This window comes from Cyphomyrmex costatus, unplaced genomic scaffold (assembly GCF_001594065.2).
Source record: "Cyphomyrmex costatus isolate MS0001 unplaced genomic scaffold, Ccosl1.0 scaffold72, whole genome shotgun sequence".
Taxonomy (NCBI): domain Eukaryota; kingdom Metazoa; phylum Arthropoda; class Insecta; order Hymenoptera; family Formicidae; genus Cyphomyrmex; species Cyphomyrmex costatus.
The window spans coordinates 1,871,542-1,897,687 of record NW_017280289.1 but is presented as its reverse complement, the minus strand read 5'-3'; the positions used below and the strand labels follow the sequence as shown (position 1 = coordinate 1,897,687).

General features: G+C 33.9%; 1 protein-coding gene and 13 non-coding genes across 14 annotated transcripts in view; 7 read left to right on the top strand and 7 right to left on the bottom strand.

Annotated features, from left to right (window-relative positions):
* Window positions 1-26,146, top strand: part of alpha-Man-Ia (alpha-Mannosidase class I a) — a 351,960-nt gene that overhangs the window by 140,726 nt on the left and 185,088 nt on the right. The gene's annotated exons all lie outside the window — the stretch shown is intronic.
* On the bottom strand, window positions 5-82 carry TRNAI-GAU (transfer RNA isoleucine (anticodon GAU)). The gene has a single exon. It is a non-coding gene; the product is annotated as a tRNA-Ile (tRNA).
* TRNAI-GAU (transfer RNA isoleucine (anticodon GAU)) lies at window positions 633-710 on the top strand. The gene has a single exon. It is a non-coding gene; the product is annotated as a tRNA-Ile (tRNA).
* Window positions 914-991, bottom strand: TRNAI-GAU (transfer RNA isoleucine (anticodon GAU)). Its single transcript has one exon. It is a non-coding gene; the product is annotated as a tRNA-Ile (tRNA).
* Window positions 1,540-1,617, top strand: TRNAI-GAU (transfer RNA isoleucine (anticodon GAU)). The gene has a single exon. It is a non-coding gene; the product is annotated as a tRNA-Ile (tRNA).
* Window positions 1,821-1,898, bottom strand: TRNAI-GAU (transfer RNA isoleucine (anticodon GAU)). The gene has a single exon. It is a non-coding gene; the product is annotated as a tRNA-Ile (tRNA).
* TRNAI-GAU (transfer RNA isoleucine (anticodon GAU)) lies at window positions 2,447-2,524 on the top strand. Its single transcript has one exon. It is a non-coding gene; the product is annotated as a tRNA-Ile (tRNA).
* On the bottom strand, window positions 2,728-2,805 carry TRNAI-GAU (transfer RNA isoleucine (anticodon GAU)). The gene has a single exon. It is a non-coding gene; the product is annotated as a tRNA-Ile (tRNA).
* On the top strand, window positions 3,354-3,431 carry TRNAI-GAU (transfer RNA isoleucine (anticodon GAU)). The gene has a single exon. It is a non-coding gene; the product is annotated as a tRNA-Ile (tRNA).
* On the bottom strand, window positions 3,635-3,712 carry TRNAI-GAU (transfer RNA isoleucine (anticodon GAU)). Its single transcript has one exon. It is a non-coding gene; the product is annotated as a tRNA-Ile (tRNA).
* On the top strand, window positions 4,261-4,338 carry TRNAI-GAU (transfer RNA isoleucine (anticodon GAU)). The gene has a single exon. It is a non-coding gene; the product is annotated as a tRNA-Ile (tRNA).
* TRNAI-GAU (transfer RNA isoleucine (anticodon GAU)) lies at window positions 4,542-4,619 on the bottom strand. Its single transcript has one exon. It is a non-coding gene; the product is annotated as a tRNA-Ile (tRNA).
* On the bottom strand, window positions 6,689-6,760 carry TRNAE-UUC (transfer RNA glutamic acid (anticodon UUC)). The gene has a single exon. It is a non-coding gene; the product is annotated as a tRNA-Glu (tRNA).
* On the top strand, window positions 7,107-7,179 carry TRNAR-ACG (transfer RNA arginine (anticodon ACG)). Its single transcript has one exon. It is a non-coding gene; the product is annotated as a tRNA-Arg (tRNA).

Genomic DNA, 26,146 nt, shown 5'->3' with positions numbered 1-26,146 from the left:
AATTTAGCCCATGAGGGGATCGAACCCTCGTCCTTCGCATTTCATATCAGTGCGATGCTCCAACCAACTGAGCTAATGGGCTAACTTGTCTATTATGTTATTTTATAAGTTCTTAACTATCCTCTTAGATTCTTATCTACTTGTATACATACATTTTATATATGTTTTATATAGATTTTTTAATATAAATAACTTTAATATTAAGTGATTTAGTACGACCGTATATTGTCAAACAAACAAAGAAAGAAGTACAGCTTATAACTGTCAAAGCTGGATCAAAGTGCTAATTATAATTATGCGTGATTTTTATATACTACATATGTAGTCCGCTCATAATTGCGCTCTGATAACTTTCAGGCATAACGCATAAATACTACAGTAGTAATATCACCAATTTTTACTTGATTAATTACAATTAACTATGATAATGATAAATTAAATTTCCGTAAATAATTAGATCTTAATTTATTCTTTATATTGCGAAAAATGTCACATAGTTTTTGGCGTTTCGTCCCGGCTTCCACTGGACTCATCAATAAGGCATTGTAATGGAAGCCTACCTTATACGCCAGAAGTACATAAGAATCGAAGAGAATAGTTAAGAATCTATAAAGTAACTCATTTGACAAGTTAGCCCATTAGCTCAGTTGGTTGGAGCATCGCACTGATATGAAATGCGAAGGACGAGGGTTCGATCCCCTCATGGGCTAAATTCCTTTTTTACCGAAAATTGTTATATTAGAATTATAAAATGGATTCCTTAATTATTAATATTTTGATACGTCAAAAAATTTAAATCTTATTCAAATAACTAAATCAAATAAGATTTAAATTTTTTGACGTATCAAAATATTAATAATTAAGGAATCTATTTTATAGTTCTAATGTAACAGTTTTCGGTAAAAAAGGAATTTAGCCCATGAGGGGATCGAACCCTCGTCCTTCGCATTTCATATCAGTGCGATGCTCCAACCAACTGAGCTAATGGGCTAACTTGTCTATTATGTTATTTTATAGGTTCTTAACTATCCTCTTAGATTCTTATCTACTTGTATACATACATTTTATATATGTTTATATAGATTTTTTAATATAAATAACTTGTTTAATATTAAATGATTTAGTACGACCGTATATTGTCAAACAAATAAAGAAGTACAGCTTATAACGGTCAAAGCTGGATCAAAGTGCTAATTATAATTATGCGTGATTTTTATATACTACATATGTAGTCCGCTCATAATTGCGCGCTGATAACTTTCAGGCATAACGCATAAATACTACAGTAGTAATATCACCAATTTTTACTTGATTAATTACAATTAACTATGATAATGATAAATTAAATTTCCGTAAATAATTAGATCTTAATTTATTCTTTATATTGCGAAAAATGTCACATAGTTTTTGGCGTTTCGTCCCGGCTTCCACTGGACTCATCAATAAGGCATTGTAATGGAAGCCTACCTTATACGCCAGAAGTACATAAGAATCGAAGAGAATAGTTAAGAATCTATAAAGTAACTCATTTGACAAGTTAGCCCATTAGCTCAGTTGGTTGGAGCATCGCACTGATATGAAATGCGAAGGACGAGGGTTCGATCCCCTCATGGGCTAAATTCCTTTTTTACCGAAAATTGTTATATTAGAATTATAAAATGGATTCCTTAATTATTAATATTTTGATACGTCAAAAAATTTAAATCTTATTCAAATAACTAAATCAAATAAGATTTAAATTTTTTGACGTATCAAAATATTAATAATTAAGGAATCTATTTTATAGTTCTAATGTAACAGTTTTCGGTAAAAAAGGAATTTAGCCCATGAGGGGATCGAACCCTCGTCCTTCGCATTTCATATCAGTGCGATGCTCCAACCAACTGAGCTAATGGGCTAACTTGTCTATTATGTTATTTTATAGGTTCTTAACTATCCTCTTAGATTCTTATCTACTTGTATACATACATTTTATATATGTTTATATAGATTTTTTAATATAAATAACTTGTTTAATATTAAATGATTTAGTACGACCGTATATTGTCAAACAAATAAAGAAGTACAGCTTATAACGGTCAAAGCTGGATCAAAGTGCTAATTATAATTATGCGTGATTTTTATATACTACATATGTAGTCCGCTCATAATTGCGCGCTGATAACTTTCAGGCATAACGCATAAATACTACAGTAGTAATATCACCAATTTTTACTTGATTAATTACAATTAACTATGATAATGATAAATTAAATTTCCGTAAATAATTAGATCTTAATTTATTCTTTATATTGCGAAAAATGTCACATAGTTTTTGGCGTTTCGTCCCGGCTTCCACTGGACTCATCAATAAGGCATTGTAATGGAAGCCTACCTTATACGCCAGAAGTACATAAGAATCGAAGAGAATAGTTAAGAATCTATAAAGTAACTCATTTGACAAGTTAGCCCATTAGCTCAGTTGGTTGGAGCATCGCACTGATATGAAATGCGAAGGACGAGGGTTCGATCCCCTCATGGGCTAAATTCCTTTTTTACCGAAAATTGTTATATTAGAATTATAAAATGGATTCCTTAATTATTAATATTTTGATACGTCAAAAAATTTAAATCTTATTCAAATAACTAAATCAAATAAGATTTAAATTTTTTGACGTATCAAAATATTAATAATTAAGGAATCTATTTTATAGTTCTAATGTAACAGTTTTCGGTAAAAAAGGAATTTAGCCCATGAGGGGATCGAACCCTCGTCCTTCGCATTTCATATCAGTGCGATGCTCCAACCAACTGAGCTAATGGGCTAACTTGTCTATTATGTTATTTTATAGGTTCTTAACTATCCTCTTAGATTCTTATCTACTTGTATACATACATTTTATATATGTTTATATAGATTTTTTAATATAAATAACTTGTTTAATATTAAATGATTTAGTACGACCGTATATTGTCAAACAAATAAAGAAGTACAGCTTATAACGGTCAAAGCTGGATCAAAGTGCTAATTATAATTATGCGTGATTTTTATATACTACATATGTAGTCCGCTCATAATTGCGCGCTGATAACTTTCAGGCATAACGCATAAATACTACAGTAGTAATATCACCAATTTTTACTTGATTAATTACAATTAACTATGATAATGATAAATTAAATTTCCGTAAATAATTAGATCTTAATTTATTCTTTATATTGCGAAAAATGTCACATAGTTTTTGGCGTTTCGTCCCGGCTTCCACTGGACTCATCAATAAGGCATTGTAATGGAAGCCTACCTTATACGCCAGAAGTACATAAGAATCGAAGAGAATAGTTAAGAATCTATAAAGTAACTCATTTGACAAGTTAGCCCATTAGCTCAGTTGGTTGGAGCATCGCACTGATATGAAATGCGAAGGACGAGGGTTCGATCCCCTCATGGGCTAAATTCCTTTTTTACCGAAAATTGTTATATTAGAATTATAAAATGGATTCCTTAATTATTAATATTTTGATACGTCAAAAAATTTAAATCTTATTCAAATAACTAAATCAAATAAGATTTAAATTTTTTGACGTATCAAAATATTAATAATTAAGGAATCTATTTTATAGTTCTAATGTAACAGTTTTCGGTAAAAAAGGAATTTAGCCCATGAGGGGATCGAACCCTCGTCCTTCGCATTTCATATCAGTGCGATGCTCCAACCAACTGAGCTAATGGGCTAACTTGTCTATTATGTTATTTTATAGGTTCTTAACTATCCTCTTAGATTCTTATCTACTTGTATACATACATTTTATATATGTTTATATAGATTTTTTAATATAAATAACTTGTTTAATATTAAATGATTTAGTACGACCGTATATTGTCAAACAAATAAAGAAGTACAGCTTATAACGGTCAAAGCTGGATCAAAGTGCTAATTATAATTATGCGTGATTTTTATATACTACATATGTAGTCCGCTCATAATTGCGCGCTGATAACTTTCAGGCATAACGCATAAATACTACAGTAGTAATATCACCAATTTTTACTTGATTAATTACAATTAACTATGATAATGATAAATTAAATTTCCGTAAATAATTAGATCTTAATTTATTCTTTATATTGCGAAAAATGTCACATAGTTTTTGGCGTTTCGTCCCGGCTTCCACTGGACTCATCAATAAGGCATTGTAATGGAAGCCTACCTTATACGCCAGAAGTACATAAGAATCGAAGAGAATAGTTAAGAATCTATAAAGTAACTCATTTGACAAGTTAGCCCATTAGCTCAGTTGGTTGGAGCATCGCACTGATATGAAATGCGAAGGACGAGGGTTCGATCCCCTCATGGGCTAAATTCCTTTTTTACCGAAAATTGTTATATTAGAATTATAAAATGGATTCCTTAATTATTAATATTTTGATACGTCAAAAAATTTAAATCTTATTCAAATAACTAAATCAAATAAGATTTAAATTTTTTGACGTATCAAAATATTAATAATTAAGGAATCTATTTTATAGTTCTAATGTAACAGTTTTCGGTAAAAAAGGAATTTAGCCCATGAGGGGATCGAACCCTCGTCCTTCGCATTTCATATCAGTGCGATGCTCCAACCAACTGAGCTAATGGGCTAACTTGTCTATTATGTTATTTTATAGGTTCTTAACTATCCTCTTAGATTCTTATCTACTTGTATACATACATTTTATATATGTTTATATAGATTTTTTAATATAAATAACTTGTTTAATATTAAATGATTTAGTACGACCGTATATTGTCAAACAAATAAAGAAGTACAGCTTATAACGGTCAAAGCTGGATCAAAGTGCTAATTATAATTATGCGTGATTTTTATATACTACATATGTAGTCCGCTCATAATTGCGCGCTGATAACTTTCAGGCATAACGCATAAATACTACAGTAGTAATATCACCAATTCTTACTTGATAAATTACAATTAACTATGATAATGATAAATTAAATTTCCGTAAATAATTAGGTCTTAATTTATTCTTTATATTGCGAAAAATATCACATAGTTTTTGGCGTTTCGTCCCGGCTTGCACTGGACTCATCAATAAGGCATTGTAATGGAAGCTTACCTTATACGCCAGAAGTACATAAGAATCGAAGAGAATAGTTAAGAATCTATAAAGTAACTCATTTGACAAGTTAGCCCATTAGGTTAGTTAGTTGGAGCATCGCACTGATATATAATGCGAAGGACGAGGGTTCGATCCCCTCATGGGCTAAATTTCTTTTTTACCAAAAATTGTTATTTTAAAATTATAAAATAGAGTTGCAAGTCCTTAAGGGGTAACGCCACCCTTGAGGTTTGAAAAAAAATTTTTTACTTAAATCATTAATTTATAGTTACAGAAATATGATGCAAATATTTTTAGAAGAATAGAACTGTATCATAGTGTTAGATCTGATTAAACTTTCAACTTTATACACAAGAATTCAGTTACAAAAACTTTACGTGCGTTTTTTTCAAAATACAATTTTTTCAATTTGCGTAGACCGTTAGTCTTACAATTTTCATCGAATTGACGTAAAATTTTACATTCTTCTTGTATATATTTTGCTTTGAAGTATGTAACCTTTTTGTGAAATGTTGAAAACTCTTTTTGTAATTAGCATTTTTTAAAACAAATTTTAAGGCGAAAAATGTACTTTTTCTATAAACAGCTGCCATTATGAAAAAAATTAATATTTTCAAAAATCTTATATCAAAAGCTTATTATTATATGTAGGTATTGGACATTTTTATTGATTTACTTCAGGATGAACCATCTCACAGAAATCTTGCATGCAAATGTTCATGTTTTAAAAAAAGAGCGATTTTACAAGAAGGCCAATGCGCCGCCATTTTGTGCACACAAAAAATTAAAAAATTATTTTTTTTTGCTCTTTAATATATGCACAATAAAGTCTTGTAAGTAATTTTTAAATAAAGTTATTTATTTACCTACATTAAATTCCTAAACTTAGGTATTATTTTAGAGTCCCAAGGATGGTGTTTACCCTTTAATTACTATACTAATATTTTAATGTGTCAGAAAATTTAAAATTGAATTTAAACATAATATGCTAATTAAATATACCTCCATTGCTTGGTAGAAAGAAAAGTGTAATTGTATCTTTGGAATTTTTTTATATTTTTTTCCGCATCTGTATATTTTTTTCTGATTGTATCGCGGCTACGTGCACGACTTCTAAAGCCGAAAAAAGTTTGACCAACGGTGGTCACGGTGCTCTGGACTTCGGAAGAAGTACGTGCTTGTGGTTGCGCAAAAAGCAGTGCATGAGGAGAAGGAAGAATTTGAGTTTCGGCTGAGTATGGAGCAAGTTTCTGAACGACCCAGAACTCTAATTGAGTAACTTTTTCCAGTTCGACGCGGCTTGTTTGGCAAGGCGTTAATGGGACCGTTTTGGGACAGACTTGGAGAATAGTAGACGTGGCTTTTGTAATAGGAAAAAGTTTTTTCGTTGAGAAAAGCAATAATCGCGTCTTATTTACTTTTCTTCCGTTTCGCGACCGTGATAGTATTTATTGATCGTGCACAGAATCTTATACGCACATTATGTTGAATAATATATTAATTGCAAAATAGTTTTTGTTATATTTACAGATATCAATATTATCTATATTTGATTAAACATTTTATTTTATAAAAAATAAAAAAAAAATATTCCGGTACCGGGAATCGAACCCGAGCCTCCTGGGTGAAAGCCAGGTATCCTAGCCACTAGACCATACCGGATTCGTTGAGGGAGCATCTTATAAACAAGTTTAAGATGTGTACAATATTACTGCAAATTATCTAATTCATTTTTAAATAAAATTCTTTAATTATATTGCTCGTTTGCTTATACAGATAATACAATATTATATTAAGATATAATATAACTAAATATTATTTTTTCAGCGATATCAGCTTCTGAATTTATTAAATATTTTATAGAATATTTGAAGAAAATTATTTTCCATATAAGTAAAAAAAGAAACGCACAACATATCTAATTTAATTTTATAAATGTTTCTATTATTTGAAGTACAAATATTTAGATAATCGAGAAAGCTGTGCACATTCAATATCAAACTTCGATGGTCCTGTGGCGCAACGGATAACGCGTCTGACTACGGATCAGAAGATTCCAGGTTCGAATCCTGGCAGGATCGATTTATTTTTTTTTTTTACAAAATTTATTATTTATAACTGAAATATACATGTATATGTATGATTATAATATAGATTTGCGTATTTAAAAAAATATAAGTTTTACACGTGTCCACATTTTATTAATGACGTGACATAATTAATTATATAAGAAAATATTAACAAATGTATTGCACTTAGATTTCAGAACAAAATGTTATTAGAATTTGTTTTATAATTTTGATGCGTAATATATTTATAAATTTGTAAACTTATAAACATACATTCAAATATAATAGATGCTAAATATATTGTAAGTAAATTTTTAGCGCGAAATATTTAGCGCGATGTCACTTGATTCTTCAAATGTCGTTTCTTTATCAAGTTGAATGCATTTAAGAAAATATATTGGAATTAACACAAAATATAGATTATCACACACAATATAAGTAAAAAATATCGGAAATGTTTAATTTTTTATGTTACACAATATTTTTGTATAATTTGTTTAAATTTTGTAATAAAAAATATTTTATTTTATAGAAGTTATAAGTCATTTATAAAACTGCTTTAAAATTTTTAATCAATAATTAAATTTTATATGGAATTGTTCAATAATGTTAGAGAAGAATAACATAATTTCTTTTTATTTTTATCGTAAACTGCTTTTAAATTTGACGTGTACATGAAATAAATAAATACATACTATATGTATGTGTATATATACATATACATACACGTATGTCCGTAACGGCTGATATTGACTAGGCATTTCTTGTCCTGTTTTATTTTCCATAATTCACTCTCGAAACGCGTCGATACATACTTTACGGAACGAACAATATTGAATGAAAAAGCTTCATATTGACAGCGAGTTTGAAGCAGCTGTTATATATAGAGTGATAAAATTATTAACAAAGCGGAGTGACGTATCTTCATAAATTTTGTCTTGTTAAATTGCGTTTTGACAGATTTGAAAATAAAACTAAAGAAGCGATGCGTCTTTCTCTCTTGCATTCTTTCAAATTGTCTTATTAAATTGCATTTTGACAGATTTGATGATAAAATTAAAATAAGAGTCTCTCTCTCTCTCTCTCTCTCTCTCTCTCTCTCTCTCTCTCTCTCTCTCGCGCGCGCGCGCGCGCACTTTCAGCCTCTATCTAGCTATCTATCTATTTATCTATCTATTTATCTACTTTTATAATTTATTACGTATATCATTGATCAATTAATGATTCAGTGGTTCACTTATTGTTATAATGTTTAATCTTTAGTTTTGTTTATGAAAGTATTTGACATACTTGAATTACTGAAAACGGATTTGAATTGAAAAATATCTTTAAAATATTAATGTACTTCAGATAAAAGTAGATTAAAATCCACTGTTAGAATTTTTAAATGAATTTTGTATTGGTGCTAAACAGTAAATATTTCTTCTATTTGATACAAAAGTTATTTAAAACATATTTTTTTATTTTTGTTAAACTTTATTAATTTCAAAATATATATTAAGAATGTATAACAAAGTAAATACACTATGAAAAAAAATAAATACAATTATGTAATACATTTATATCTAAAGAGTTTGCTTTCAGACTATTAAATCTTAATAATTTCAACTTCTTTTCCTTTTTATCATGTCTACATATGTGTAATTTCTTTTACTAAATTGTATTTTATGCTAATACAAGGATATTGGCGCATAGGAGAAAATATTTAGTAAAACGTTTCCGGTTTGTCAAATTGATGATAATCTTCTCATTAAAGTTGAATCCTTTATACTTGCATATTTTCGCAAATATGCTGACAAATATTCTTTGTGTCGTTTTGCGTTACGGATCTCTTATTGCGAAAAAATGTATTGCCCATATCTCAAAAGGTTTCAACGAACGATGGAACTACTCGTAAAGCAATCATTTCGCCATCTACTGGCACGACTCGCATGTTGAACATCGGTAATATATTGGATATTATTGCAAAGAGAGGAACGCGTTATGAATCCGCGAAGAGAGGCACGAGAGAGATTGGGGTAGTCCGAGCGATGAACAATAGCCGATCTCATTTTTCAAAACTGTTTAAATTAACCCGGAATCCTTTTAAAAATTTCAGTGAATCAGTTTTTCGATAACGTGAAACATGCAAAATGGATCATAAAAAAAATTAACGATTTGCCACGTTGAACAATATTTTCACACATCATGTTTGCTATGTTAAACGTATTTATGTACATCAAGTGCATTGTATTAATTTCACGTATATAAATATTGATTTCCCCACGGAGCAAAAAAGATTAACTTTTCATTTCATTTATGAACAAATTCAAATCATAGCTCTCCGCATGATTTTTGCGCTAAATATATATATCATGAAATGTTAAAAATATTATGTAGTTTTATAACATTGCGCATTTTTAATTAAGTGTACGTTTATAAATAGGCAATTAACACAAAAATGTGCTAATTGCCTATTTATAAAATAAATGTATTATTAGTAATAAAAATTTTAATTATTTATTTCAACAAAAGTTTTGTAAGCTTATTATCCGTAAATGCAGTCTAAATGTTTTTACGATTCTATTTTACGTTCTCACGTCAGTCTTGTATTTTCGGTTTTGTTAGCTCTTCGTCAAACACGTAGAATTTCATCAACCTTTTGGAGCCTCAGTGCAGATTTTTATATACATTGTTCTGAATTGTACAAAAATATGAGAATATTCTTGCATACTTGCGAAAGCTTTATCATCGAATTTTTTACTATCACAGTCGGATTGTGTTTTATTTATTTTTTACAAATTTATTTACCGGAATTCTCAATCTGTTAAATCAATTGTGCTTTCAAAGTTTAGCTCGGCCGACAAAGGGTTAAATTCCGTGTTTGTATTCCTTAATTGATTAACTAGTTTTCAGAGATTTCCATGTCACATGGTTGCCATGAAAGAAAGCATTCAAGCAAGAACTACAAAAAGTACAATGTTTGACTATTGAAAACAGTTTGAAAGCCTTTTTCTCGCTCGCCATATTGTACCAAAATACCCTAAGGAAAGATACTATATATGCACTCGCTCTCGCGATCTTCGTCATTTGCTTCCTTCCGGCTACCTCTCTCGTGTGGAAACGTTCTTCTCGGTCGTTCCAACAGAAGAAGCTTTTTTTTTCTTTACTTAAAACCCTGAACAAATGCATCCCACGAGTTGTTTTTTCTGTACTCCGGAAAACGCATCAATCTCTCTGCGCGAGCTGGCCTATTCGCGTTTGACGGGGGTGAAACGGCTTTCTCAAAGCTTTTAGTCGTCAAGTGTGCTATACGAACCAAATGTTTCGAAACGGACAGATGTTTAACTAATGATAGATAAATATATTAATGTTAAAACAACACACATTCTGTATGGTAATAATTCAAATTAATTAAAAGCAAATATTCTTCTAATTAATTATGCAAGTCACAAATTTGCAAAACAAATGCAAAAATATTATTTATTATATAAATTATCCATTTTCTCTCGCATTTTAAATTGAAATTTTCTGTTTATATGAATTAAGAAAATTTTAATAGCCAATATTCATAGTTACATATATTTTTATTTTAAAACAGTTTTAAGTAATATTTTAGATAATAATACGACTAAGATTGACATCTTAAGATTGCACTTAGGACAATCTTAAACAGAAGACATGAATACTGGTTAACGACTCTTATATTATTATTATCACATATATAGTTTCATAATTATTATATCATTATATATACAGAGCTGCTCTGTGAAGTCGGCACCCCTAAATGCGAATTTTGGTAAAATCATTGTTGCATTAATTTGTCCACTGTGCACGTTTGTCCACCCGTTATTTTCATTTGTCCACCCTCCAAAAAGAAGTTATACACAAAAAAAATTGTAGCATCCCCAAGTGATTATTTTTCATAATTATGTACGGGAATCGTTTGTCCACAACGCGCACGTGATTGTCCACTCATTATTTTCGTTTGTGCATCCTATTTTTATTATATCTTTCATAATAATGAAAAATAATCACTCGGGGGTACTACAATTTATATATATAATATAAAATTCATATCTTATGACTATATGTGTGTGTATGTTGATAAAAAAATTGGGAAAAATCATGGTAGCTTCTTGCGATGGGTACTATAATATATCAAAATTTCAGTCAAATCAAAAATCCAATAGTTTTCGAGTGGCACATTTGGAATGGAATATATATATATGTATAATGTCATTATAATAAACGCATCGTAAATAATAATACAAAATACTTCATAGAAATTTTACCTTTGCAAAAAGTCCTGTTTTGAAGCCTCCTTGCTGCATCATTTCAAGAGCTCGTCAACACACATCTACGACGACCCTGGCCTTCCTAGTACCCGACATGCACTCTCATAAGAACATCCAGTTAAATAAGTCTCTCTCTTGTACACGAGGCTGAAAAGAGACGACGAGTGAAACTTATATTAAACCTTAGAATTACCTGAGGTCTTTCAGAAATTTCTTCCGAGATTGCGCGTATAAATTTTCCGCCAAATTTCGGCGCTTTCTAAGGAGAAGCCTTCGTAAACGTTGTATCCATCTAGAAATTATGCGACGATATTGCATCGTCCCGCAGTTTCCCGTTCATTTTATAGAAATGTTTAAATACGACATACACGCTTATGTGTCTCGAAATATTAAAGTGACGTTTATCAGGATACAATTGAATTTATGTTATATATTTTATACTAACTTAACGTTGACTCTCGTCGTTTTTATCAACTATTATGCTTTGGTCTCGTGAAACTCCATTCTGATTCTCATTCTTTCTTGAGTTCATCAAAATGCACCCACAAGCTCTTTGGATCTCAACAGATACTCTCGTGAAAGCATTCACCGTTAAACAAGTTCTCCCTCTGACGTCGAAGTGCAGGCTCGCGGGGATAACAAGACTTTTGAGAGTCCTCGACATTAAAAGGCGTAACTCGTACGCGACGTGAGTCGAAGTAGATGAACAGGTGCATTACGACAGAATATTTACCGTATATCAAAGAGTTAGAAATCCAGTAATAGAATTGGCGGAAATTTGCCAGGTTCACTATTTGCCGTTCAAGCTCTTGATTTCTATTGGTTTACTGATTGCCTTCGCGTTGTGAGAATTTTAACTATCGACCGGTCCTGAATTACGTACACGAAACTTACAGGTAAACTCTCAAATGAAGCCAATAGGAAGACGATTTCTTTTCTTCACTTCTGAGAAAATTAGATTACTCGCAGAAGTAATTTCTTTAGTTCTTTTCTTTTTTTTTTGCAAAAATCTTAACAAGTTAAAGACAAAAACATGTTGAAATTACGTTATATAAAAAGACATTTTTCTTGTTTCATGTAATTTTTTTTACGTGTCTTTATTGTACAGTAATTTTTGTAAAAAAAAAAAAAAAAGAGAGAAAACGCGGTATTTACATTTTGTACGAATAAGAATCATTTAAAATTGATGGCGGAGATTAGCAGCAAGAATGGTAAAAAAGTGTTTAATTACATCTGAAACACCAAAAGCGTGTTAAATATCTCTCGCTTGGCATTACTGCTAGCAGAGTCGTTAGTTTTTAATCGCCGGAACAAGCACACGATGCATTGTGGCACATCGATGCGTACGAGTTTCGACCCTCATCCTCGCATGGACGCGCGTATCCTCGCTCGCGAAAGATAAATAACGCGAAAATCGTATTTGGCAGCCGTCCAAAATACGAAACACCTCGTCGCTCGACGAGGGGTGCGTATTAAATTCACGGCACTCAAATTCCCGCGGCCGCTTTCCCGGATCGTTTAAATCCCTTTTCAGCTAGTTAAAATACCATGCGTATTCCGAGGCGCTGCGGGAAAATTATTTTGCACGCGGAGAGAGATGTATGGAGATTTCAGTTTCATTTTCATGTTAGGAACGTATGTGCGTCACGCATATAGTGCGCCTAATTTTCTACACGGTGAACCGGCTTAATTATTTCTACACGAGACATCCGAATTTACTTTCGTGATAGAATATAGACATAGAATTGGATTTGTATAATACCACATGGATTTCGAATTTTCTTAATTGCTATATGTGATTAAAAAAAGACAAAATTGCACATTTAATAGATAAGTGGAAATATACTCCCTTCTACTCTTTTTTTTATTTTTTAATATTCAAGTTATCACTGTGATTATATTACATACACTATGATAACTAATGCACATTTGTGCAAATTTTTATAACATTTTGACATTTTTCGAATAAATTTAAGAAATAACATTGTTTTGAATTTTATGTAACGGCACATGATCGTTTTTTTATCTTGATAGCTTGTTTATCTTGCTTTTCTTTTCCATCATTTTTATATTAATATTGTCGAGAATATACTGGTAGGTATTATCTGAGTAGCTTCGAGCATTAAAGCCTTTGAAAAGAGTTTTAATGGTATTCAAATCATTTTGAAGAAGATTGCATCTTGTTAGTTTGTAAAAGGATGCAACATCATATGACTGACACATAGTGGTTTCCCTTTTCAAAGAAAACAGCCGTGAAATTAAAGTGTTTATATTTCGTCTTTCTTTTTGTAAGAGCAAAAAATTTCAACAACTCCATTACTGAATAATTAACGATTTTTTTCTTCTAATAAATTATTATTTAGTCACAACATATTTGACATTTATGGACGCAATTTTTTAGTAATCGGTGATAATTGCACGGATTATCTCTATATTTATCTGTATTTTATTATTTTATTTATTGTATACATTAAAATTAATCCGTTTCATGATGAACAGTGGGTTACTCGATAAAGAGTGGAACAGATAAAATATAATCAGTCATGACCCGAAGCTTGTGTACATTTTTTAACAACTTTACGTAGATAATTACAAATATCGCTTATACAGATAGTCACTTATAGAACAATTTTTATTTAATTGTGATATCTCCGCACAACATTTCTACTAATGGCAGTCTCATTTTATCCAACGTTCGTAGTGCGTGCTTTTCAGCCAATTTATATTTAGAGGAATTTAGTTGGAAGACAAAGAATGATAATGGACAAGATTGTGTTTCAATAGATAAGCGTACACATATATTACAAACAGTGAATAGTTACGTTATATTTTTTTTATCAACGTTTTCGAATTTTTTCCCCAATCGATATTATTGTGCCGTAATAAAAATGGATGACTATAATGCACCAGATATCAATAAATTCAAGTTGTATCTCAGACAAATATTATCAATTTTGGGACAATTGATCGGAATCTGTGTAACCGGTATGTCGTTTGGCTACAGCGCGATACTTCTTCCGCAACTGAAGACAATTTCGACTAATAATAACGAATCTTTACTCGAATCTGCGGATGCCGATCACTTCGGAGTGCTCAGTATCGATCAGGAGTCATGGATCGCAGCAGCTACACTTCTACCGGTAGCTCCGGGATGTTGGACCGGTGGATTCATGGCTGAAAAACTTGGCAGAAAGACATCGGTGAATCTAATATTTCCTGTCTATCTTATCGGCTGGCTGATTATCGGTTTCGCCAACAGCATAGAAGTTTTAATAGCAGGCAGTTTTCTCTCTGGATACTGTGTCGGAGTCTTAGCGCCTATATATTCGATCTACGTGAGCGAAACGAGTGACCCTCTGCTACGTGGCATTCTACTGGGGGCAGGCAACTTGACCCTTTCGGTCGGTATATTGGCGTGTCACGCGATGGGAACTTGGCTGCATTGGCGAACCACCGCGTATATCTGTGGCGTGTTTCCTGTAATCTGTTGGATAGTCTCTGTCTACTCGCAAGAGAGTCCATTGTGGCTACTTCGTAAAGACAAAATCGTGGAGGCAAAGCGCTCCTGGATATACCTCCGTGGCAAAGAATCACTCGAGGAATTCTCCCTGCTGGAAACCACTAGACTCGCAGAAATATCAGGAAAAGGGATCGAGAAACGGTCGTTATTACGCTCGCTAAGGAAAATGTGGACCTCGCGATATTTTTTGAAACCTCTCAGCATTGTCTCTCTGTACTTTTTTATTATGCAGTTCTCAGGCTCTAACGTGATGACTTTCTACTGCGTCGAGATGTTGATGGATATCTCGAACTCGGCGCATGCCTATCTGGTAACACTTATCATCGACACGATTCGTCTGATATTTGCTATTCTCATGTGTGTTCTTCTGAAAACATGCCGCACACGCACTATGACGTTTATATCTTGTTATGGCACAGCTATCACCATGTTATCTTTGAGTGTATGTTTGACATTTGACATTGGAAAACCTTGGGGTTTCGTGATTCTGCTCGTTACTTACATCAGTTTGCTGTCATTGGGATTGACTACTCTGCCCTGGATGCTGTGCGGTGAATTGTTTCCGAGAAAATATTGTGAATTTGGTTCCGGATTAACATCCGGCTTCAATTACATGTGCATGTTCGTAGTAATCAAGATGATGCCGTTTATGATGGAATTTATGAAGCCTGAAGGTACATTCGCCGTTTACGGCTTCGTGACGTTGATCGGGGGCAGTATTTTATACTTCATTCTTCCTGAGACCAAGAACAAAACCTTGCAGGAAATTCAGATATATTTCGACAAGAAACGTTACACACCGAAAGCACAAAACGTGGACGTACCTTTTGATGAATGTGTTTCTTTCGAGAAAAACGACGAATTGGATAAGAAAATGTCGCTTGATGAATGATGATCATTTCGTGATCATAGATTACAACATATAATATATATCTTTATAAGAGTATGAATAATATTGTGATAAAATTCGTATTTATATATCTATGTAATTTGAATGGAATTTATAGTTTTTATTTTACTATGAACTATATCGCAGTTTTTTTTTTTTCTTACGGCGTATATTAGCATGTAATAAAGTAGGCACGGTTATGTTACACATTACGTTTTCTCTTTCTGTTAATTTTGAAAAATTTACGCAATTTGTAAATCGAGACTTGAATGTCGAGATTACTGAAGTTCAACTTACAGTGATGGTGATATAGTGTATTTGACGGTAATGTATGACTGCAATGTGTTACCGCAAGCAATTTCGCATTGCCATAAGTGACAGCAACGCGACGCATTCTTTGACTAGATATATTTCGGCCGTGCCGTAAAATTAACCGATGCGTTGAAATAATGACTCTGCGGCGGTCGGAACGGAGCGGCTAGAGAGCAATAGAAATTTAACTGCAAGCCTTGCCAGGATGACGGACCGTAAAATTGCGTTCTCACGTGATTATTGCTCGGACCACTTACCGCAGCTGATGGAAATTACGGTTCGTCCCGGCGGTTCGCGTGACGTTTTGCGGGTAGCGCAATGACTTAGGCGCGTACGCAAGTGAAATATGATGGCAGTGCTGTCGGGGTTATTAAAATGCGAGGAATCTTGATTCATTACCTTTCGTCGAGATTTCAAGGCGACAAGGATAAGGATTGTTTCCAGTTGCCGGTTGATAGATGTATATCTGCTATACGCATATAATACATTTATACGTAGAATTAAAATTTCTCAATTGATGTGACACGTTTTCGATTTTAATCACATTGTTTTTGCGTCGTATAAATTGTCATATATTACATTATGACCGGCAATCAAATCGGCAGTAATAAATTTAATCTTGTATTCGTATTGCGGACTAACTTTTTTACTCATTTGTTATTCGACAGTAATTCATAGATAGATCTTTCATATATCACTCTTTCTGTTGGTATGATTTCAATCTTGAAAGCATCAAAGGCAAGCGCAATAAAGAATCACGCTAAACTCCGATGGTTTTTCTCTTTTTAATTTCATCCCCAATCCTAACTCATTACCCTCTTTTCTTCAACCACGCTCTTATTCGGCTCGCCTCGTGTTGATTATTGCAAGCACGCAAAGCGGTCGTTACGTTATCCTTGCTTCTTTTTACTCTACAGCCATTTTTGTCAGTACTCGTCTTCGCAAAACTCAATTCACAGTAAGATATTGGCTGCGCATATGATTTTTTTTTTATTATGGCTTTATATATTGATGAAAAACATTTAAAAGCAAAATAGGTACATCTATATACTTATAATTAGTTTATCTCTGAGTGTTTATTGAAAATAAAATTTTCTATTTTCGTTGAAATAAGAAATCTGACGAATTCCAAAGATTTTATGATCAACAGTGATCGAGAGTGAAAAGTCAATGATATCAAACGTGATTTATGACGATAAGGACAATCTCGGCCCAATTTCCCACGCGCGACGTGCCCGAACTGCATATAATCTTCATGAATGCGTAATGACCCGTCGTGCGTCGTCTCTCGTGGCCCATTCAGGAAGGTCTCGTGTAATGGAGAGGAATAAAAACTAGGTGGTCCCTACGCGATAACGCCGCGCCAATGGCGCTTTTTGCGTCGACGGCGAAGCACTTTAGACTTCTCTTCGATCTATCGCTCTGAGGAGCTTAACAGTGGAAAATGCAGTCGAGTGAGAACGTTTAGCACTCTCGATTCAAGACGACATTTGTACTGATTCAGATCGCTCTACAATCGCCATATTATAAATATATATCGCAGCTCAAGTGTAAAAGGTATTGACTTTTGCAAAGTGCTAAGTGAATTCTTAACATATCTTTGTGTTCGATACGAATGATAAAAGACTCATTAGGTAACATATTGCAAAACTAATAGAATTTGTTTCAAAAAATATAAGTGTTGAATCAGAGACAAAATAAAATATTGCGGATTAGGGAATGTTTGTCTTCGATACTATCTTTTTCGATATCAAACATCAAATATTACGTTTGCAAATATAAGTTCATATATATGTTAATTTTCATAACAAAAAGCGGTTTTATTATTTTTTCATGCCACAACACTTTTTATATTATTATATATATAATAATATATAATAATATACATATTGAAATAATGCGAATTCGATGCAGTGACAAAAATGCAAAAAGACAATAGAAAATTTACTGGTAAATAAAATATTGTAAAAATGTAACGCCATAACAGACACGCGTCGAGTAGTGAGTTTTATATATAATATTTCATGAACAGCATTCCTCGTGGTCATCACCGTCTGCGTTGTGAAATGATACCATGTTTTGTTTTTCACGAGGTTCTTTATGCATTTTCCGCGACACGAAGCGATTAGACAGCAATTACTTTTATGCCTCGGCCAACGCCGTTCTTTGTCTAGGGAACGTAGATAGCCACAGTTTCGACAAATTTAGGCGGTTTCTGTCTTGCCCGACGCAATAAAGCGCAACTCCATTTGCATTAAATTTTTCAAACACTGCTGTAAGCGGTACTTTTTATCGCGACATTGCGACACAGTTGCGTCGCTTAAAGCGTAACCGCTGTTTATGCGTGGTTTTTTTTTTCTCCTAGGGACGCTTTGTCCGGCTTAATAAATCGTATTTGCGACCATTTGTAGCGCAATCCCTGTAATCGCAGGCTTCTTTTTGACACATGTTTCGCGCGGGGCTAATAAATTGCGATTACATCTGCCGGTTTTCCGCCCATAGCGCTATCTTTTGCATTGCACATGATTTTACAATCGTAAAATTAATCGTCCCGTACAATTTGTCAATAGGATGTCTATGTCATTAATTATTTACAAAATTATTCATTGTTCGCGAGATATCGAAGTTTAAAAAGAAGCATCTCATCGCAGTTACGCGTCGGCAGTCTGTCACTTCCGATGAAGAACTCAAACTCTCCGATGTCATTAGAAAATTTATACGAGCTGGGGAACAGAACGTTGATTAAATCTGGGTTGCCAGCAGAGGTTCGTGACTTTCTGACAAAATTGAAGGAGCGATCTCCAGCCGCTGCGAGTAATCGTGGAACGAGGTGGTCTCTGTGAGAAAAAGGAAGTACCCAGAACTTTATCAAGTCCTAGGAATCCACTGACAGCGGCGAGAAAAGAAAGTAATGGAAGGATACCGGTTCGCACTTTGGAACTAAGGAGCGAGAGATAAAGGTTGACCGGTTTATCTTCGAAACAGAAAGGACGTTATCCTGCATCGAGAGAGGAGGAAAGAGAGAGAGTTTTTGTTTTAAATTAAATTAAATCTTTATCGTCTGCCGTCTTCTGTTATTCTGCGTGACATTTCTTTGCACTCCATAGCTTATCTCCATTAGTAATTGGAATGTATTTCGAGATGAATTCTTTGCTGTATTTTCTGTTTTTTTTCTTTGTGATTGTTATGTATTCTATATTTTCAATTTGGTTTAAAAAAACTGATAAATTCGATATTTTAACCCAATGGCCTCGGGAGTAAAACAACATATTTTTTTAAATATTTTTAAACAAAAGAGAAATACAAATATTACATTGAAATGGAGATTAAAAGTGGAAGCGGAGCAGAAGGGACAACAAATCTTTTACTAGAACAAGAAAACCAAACTTGACGATTTATTCTGACATTGCTCAACGACGAGATCAACTCTACTTTTGGCCGCTAACGAAAATGTCGTTCCTCGCATCAGTTCTGCTTAAGAGCCTGACAGGGTGATAAAAACGAACTGGATTTTCCGAGACCTCTTTTCCTCCTTGCTCTTTTCTCCGCCTGCGCGGCGCCTGCGGTGGCAATAATTTGCAATTTTTGTGAAACGTATACGAAGCCGGAGGTAACGTCGGAATCGACTTTAGGAACAACACTCTGAAAGTTTCGTGGACCGTGATGATGCTGTTTGCCATAAAGTCGCAAGTTAACCGGCAGGTAACAAAGTTGCAGTGTTCTAAATATGACGATGAAGTAGTGTAACTTTGTTGTATTATTTTCTCTTAATGACGCTTTACCTTTTTTTTACGATAATTTAGATTATAGCAATCGCTTATTCTATAATTAATTTGATGAGAATTTATTGTAATATATTTCGATTATTCTTTTCTTCGGAAATGTAAGTATTTCTATATATTCTGTGAAATATTCATAATTATAAAAATGTTTATAAAGGTAAACGTGAGGCAGAACATTTTAATAGTTGTAACAATAAATATATAGAATGGGATATATATATATATGCGATATTTTTATATAATTATATCTTTAAGCAAAAAAGATTATTATATAATAAGAAGTGAAATATCTACATATTGTGCTAAAAATTGTTATTAAAAAAATCATTAATTAGGGAATATATATACTTACATGAATTATTTTATAATCTAATTGTTTCTTCGGGAAAAAAATTCAAGCGTCGTTGCTTTCCAAGAATTAGAAGTAACGATCTCGGTGCTCTTTTCAGCGTCACGTGCCTCGTGAAATTTTAAGTCCAATGCGCGAAAGGAAAACGTTTCACCTTTACGGGCCGAAATCACGCGAACAAAAGTCCATCATCGACCGTAGAATCGTTGCTGAGAAAGCTCGGGACAGGAAATGATGTTCGCCCGCGATCGCTTGAAACTTCATGAAATTCTATTTCGAAGTTGAAACTACATTCGGTCCTGAGCCTCAGCTTTGCATAAAATGATAACATCTATATCACTAGGGATATCACGCTCTTCCAACATTTAATGATGTTTGATTATAAAATGATCAGATATTGCTTTGTTTGTGAGTTTTGTTGACAATTTCCTCGAATGTTTAATACGTTTGAAAATTCCCCGTTCTGATGAACTTATTCGTAGGTTAATATAAACATGATTTCATCATAAATTGAAGTAATATTGTAAAAATACAGACTTGTAATTCTAAAATGAGACTGTATGTAATATCTTTTTTGAACGTGAAAAAAGTTAATATCAAGCTATGCAAATTATAATAATTAATCTCATGAAAAACAAAAGTGAGTTTTTTATTCAAGCTGAATAATATTAGTAGACATATAGTTATAATTAATCTTATTCAAGTTTAACTTGTGGGTGAGTGCAAAACGATTAACAGATTTCAGGAGTTTGTTTTAATATATTAACTTGTATAGCTAGTATAATAATTTACAGTGAGTAATATAGTGTTCATATTTTATCTTGTATCTCCCTACGTACACACTTCCTTCAGAATACGTGGTTATAAACTTTCTTCTTATTATTAATGAGGAAATATTGCGAAACAACGAAAAATGAAAAGGAAACAAATGTAAATAACATCGATATGACGAAAAAAAATCACATGATATCATTTGTAGCCTTCTTCGTTGATGTATATTCTACGCAAAAATGGGAGAAGACCGTGTAAGCTCCTTAAAAAAGAAAGCGACTTAAAACCCCACGAGAATTTATCGGTGATACATTCTCACGCTGTTCCAAAACCGTGTGATCGCTGGATTTTTGCAGCGATGGAAAACACAGATGGTTTTAGCTCGCGACGCGGGCTGCAGATAACCGAGCTGCGGCCAGACGAGGCTGGAATCTGGAGCATAAACCGCGTACGTGTATCTACGTCCGGTACCTTAAGGCGCTTTCCCGCGATGTTTTACGAGCAGTCGTGTGTCATTGCTACCGTCGCCCGGACAGTCTTTCCCTCACATAACGTACGTACCACGTAGCAGTGTTTCACGATCGTGTTTCGTAACGTCTTCGGTTTACCGAGAAGGCGATGTATCAAGGAGGAACACCGGGGTTCAACTAAACGACGGCTTAAACCACCAAGAGGCTTTTATTCGGCCTGTCATCCATCACGCGAATCAGACGAAAATTATATGCCGGCTACAATGTCGTTTTCACATTTTGTATCCTTAGACTTTTGAGTCAGATGAAAAATGATTACGTCATATAATTGTTGTCTGATCGGTCAAAAATAGCGATAGATATATGTGTATGTATGAGCCGTGCTCTTTCGTAAATCCTGTCAAATGTATATCCTGTATTGGATAACACAGTGATCGGGTTTGTTTAAGGGGAAAGTGGATTTCGAAACGGCAGTTGGTGACGTATAGATACCGAGGGTGGCAAGAGGCACGTTATTCTGCTCGGCATGCAGATCAGGCACGTACCAGGAAGCATTGTGCTCAGCTTTATCTTCGCCGAGAAGGGTTTGGTCTTGAATATAAGATCCTCTAATACATTTTTATCGCAGATGAGGCGACCCGTATACAAACGTATACTTGCGCGCACCGTGTTTCCTTGTCAGCAAAACGTTTTGTTGTGATTTACACTCGAAAGGTCGATTGCGTATCGATTCGTGTGGAACTCTTACATTCTTGATGGTCAACATCGTTTACGAGAAAAATATTGTAAATCGCTTCTTGATAATAAGAAATCATTTTTATTAGAATATATTAAAAATTATACTTCACATATTATACAATACGCGTTATACAATTCCATCACAATAAATAATGAAATATCTGAAATTATCTAATTATACGTGAATATTTGTGCAAAATAAAATTTACTTTTATATTTATTACTAATATCTTTTACCGTTACGCAAAATTTTTAATATGTTTAATTTTTACAAATATATTAAATAATACCAATTTTATCTCGTTAATTATTTATTCTGTATATCGAAATATACAATTAAACAAATCGAACAATTAGTGACGTTTGTGATTTACATACAATTAATTTATTTCTGTTGTAAATTGATGAAAAATAATGATCGGTCTGTCGCAGTGCTCTATTTTCGATTCATTATTCCTCTCTCTTTGATTACTGATTACTGCTAATTATCAACTGCGAAATCCAAACGGTTGAACTAAATCAGTAAAGCAAAGGAATCGTCTAAGAAGTGGCGAACGGAGATAGCCACGGGAAATTACAGCGGCGTGTTCCTAGTTGAATATCAATGTCTTCGGAAGTATAGCTGCGCCGTTCACTCGCAATTGCAGTAATCTTCTGGTAATTGCCTCTGCAACCGTACTTAGATATAGCTACAGTCGGAACGAATCCTTGAATTTCTTCTCGAAACTCGTAAAAGATCCCTCTTTCCCTGTCAATTCTGAAATCTGTTTGTTGAACAGTCTGTAAGGTTTTTTTATGATTTCCACGGATCTGTTTACGAAATATCTTAAAATGTGATAAATTATGTTTGCAATTATTTTCTTTGTATGTACATATATATTTGCGAATTCTGATAGAATGGATAGAATAGAAATTGAATTCTTGGAGCGGATGAGTTCCTGAAGGAACTCTGTCTCTTTAGATTCAGACAATAAGTACTCATGAAATATAATAAGCTGATTTTCGACATGACGCTGACGACTCGTCTAAATCACGGAAATCGTGTCGAAAGTCGTTACTGAAAGTCGTTGCCCGATCTGACATGTGCGTGGAAACTTGCACTTACACGAGACGTATCCAGAGGAATTGTGAAAAACTCTCAGACCAACTCTCATTGTTGGGAAATGTGCATGTCAAGAAAGAAGCACGAGGAGCCAAGACATAAGAGCGACGAAGGCTTCGATCGAGTTAATTCTGAGCCTTCTTTTTTTAACATACAATATGTCCATTTATATATTTTCATGATTATTTTAAAAATTCAACAAAATACTTTATTTTATCAGGTGGACTCCTTTCACGTGGAATGCTCCATATGTCTTTTTACCAATGTAATTTTTTAAAATAATTTTGCAAAGAAAATCTTGTGTTAAAAATTAAAAATAAAGACTAGATACTATAGTCGATTATTGTAAAAGGAGAAAGTGAATAATTCTAGTGAAGATTCATCTATATATATATATATATCTATATTTGCTAATATAATTTTTTAAAATATAAATAATAATTCTCTAAAAAGAAATTCGTGCAACAAAGGATTGGGTATTCAAATGTTGCGATATCTAAAAATGCAGAATGAAAATGATATTTTCGGAAAAAAATGGTAGCACGAATGGCATGCGATTCTATCTCGATATAGTCGGACAAATTGGTAGTTATTATTTTACCGTTCACAAAGCAGCAATATTGCGGGAAGGCGATACATCCGAAATTCAAAGCGATATCGTGTGCTGTGTTTCGATATCGTGTGGATCAGCACGCCACTCGGGGGAAGTTTTATTCCCCGATTAAAATGAACGTGATAGCACGGTTCTTCTTATCATCGTCTACTTACAATCAGTAGGAAAGCTCTCTTTGGCAAGCATCTAGATAATGAAGATATGAATAATCGTCGGACAATTCTCTTTATTATCCCTAGGATCAGCGAATTTACAATCGATGTTCACTAATAAATTATGCAAACGACAGTCATAGCCTTTTCGTGTGTCATCTTCGCACAAAAGCGTTGCGGAAGTACAAAGCAATCGGGACGATAACTTTTACGAGCAATGTCTAACCTGACACATCTTTCATTACATTTCTACTGTGGTATGATTTGCATTATTCCAGGAATGAACCTCTCTCGAAGATTATATTTTATATAAGTTCGCTCTTCACGTCTTCGTTCGGGCGTTTGCTCTTCAGACGTCTTTGGAAATCTAACGTCAAGAGCCAAAGAAACAACGTGCTCGATACAGAAAGACAAGAGCACAGGCCAGCAGGCCTTGATGAAATCTTTCAATTAAAGGCCTTTTATATCTGTAATACGGATATAATACCGTGGTGGATCGTATAGAAAGAACTGCTCTCTACAATCCTCCCTCTCCTTCGGGAAGAAATTAGAACGTAATAACGACGCCACTCTCTTGCGTTTGCTTGTACCGGCAAAATGGGAATGAAACTACCGCGTTATCGTACACGTGCCGATGACCACGCTACTCGTCCTGGCGATCGAGCGGGACGCATGCCTGACCTGTCCGGGTTGGCTTTACGAGGCGGCTTTGTCGTGCCGAAGATAATCCGGGTATTGTCAGCCTGATGTCCGCGGTGCTGGACTGCGCCGGGGCATTATTGTCGTGCGTTGCCTTTGTGCTCAACCGGCGATTTTAAGCCGGTTATGACGCTGTGTGCTTGCCGTCTCGCTGACGCGTGGAGAATATCGCCAATTCCTCGTGCACACGAGATCGCGCACGCACACATACAGGGCAGTGCATTCGCCGTCGCGAAAAGGCTGCCGCGATTGTGCTCCCCTCAATTATCGTCCCGCGACCGGATGTTTCTTGTACCTGTATAACTGTTTTTTTTTTTTTTTTTCTTTTTCGCCAGATCGTAATTTTTATAATAGACCATGGGAATAAAATTTTACGTAGACGTGCAAATCGCGAGAAAAATTGGTCGCGCTTTTTATTATAATGGTAAAGGAATGAAAATTTTATCAAAATTTATTAGACTGCAATCACAAAGCAAATTTATGATTATATATTTCTACGTGATAAACGTTGAACAACATTTCGAACTTTTGCAAATTACTCTCCGTCTTATTTTAAACCTTTTTCTTGTTTACATTTACAGTTTATCTTGAATTTTTATATGCAAGATTCGTTTCTTATTCTTTTCTTAAATCGAATTTCATAAATTTTGATTGTCATTGGGAGTTACCGGTTGATCGCGGAATATTTTACAGCACTTAACGGCTCTCCAAGCGCCTTTCAACGCGTATATCGTCGAGTGGCGCGCGCGATGAACAACATGGTGATTTTCACACACAATCGTTCCCGGAACACGAGCGCCTATCGCCGATCACTGACATTACTAGGCCGTGAATCAATTTGATAAAACGTTCGCACGTGTTCCGGCCGATTTAGTTTATCGCCGCATATAATCGCGCTTTTGCTGATCGCGACCCAGCGTTCAGAACGTTCGCTTTTCACCACATAAAGATTACGTGATCCTGACGGTAATGTCCGGTCCATTTATGCCGTCCTATCTAATATGGCGTAAGTATCGGGAATAACGTCCATTTACGTCTATCTTGAAAACTCTCATTTCGTTGCTCAATTTATAAGCGTGTCTGCCCTTTGTTTCCACATTAACAAAGATCGGATCTTGATATTCGAATGTATCGATAGCTAGATTATTATTATGAATGATACTTTGAAAATAATTCTTTGTCTTCAAATAAATTAGGAATAGAACACAATTTGTTTTTATACGTCTCTGTTTCTCTCTCTCTCTCTTTCACACACTCACAAACATTTTTCCTCTTTTTTAAAAATAAATTTAATTTTTCGATATA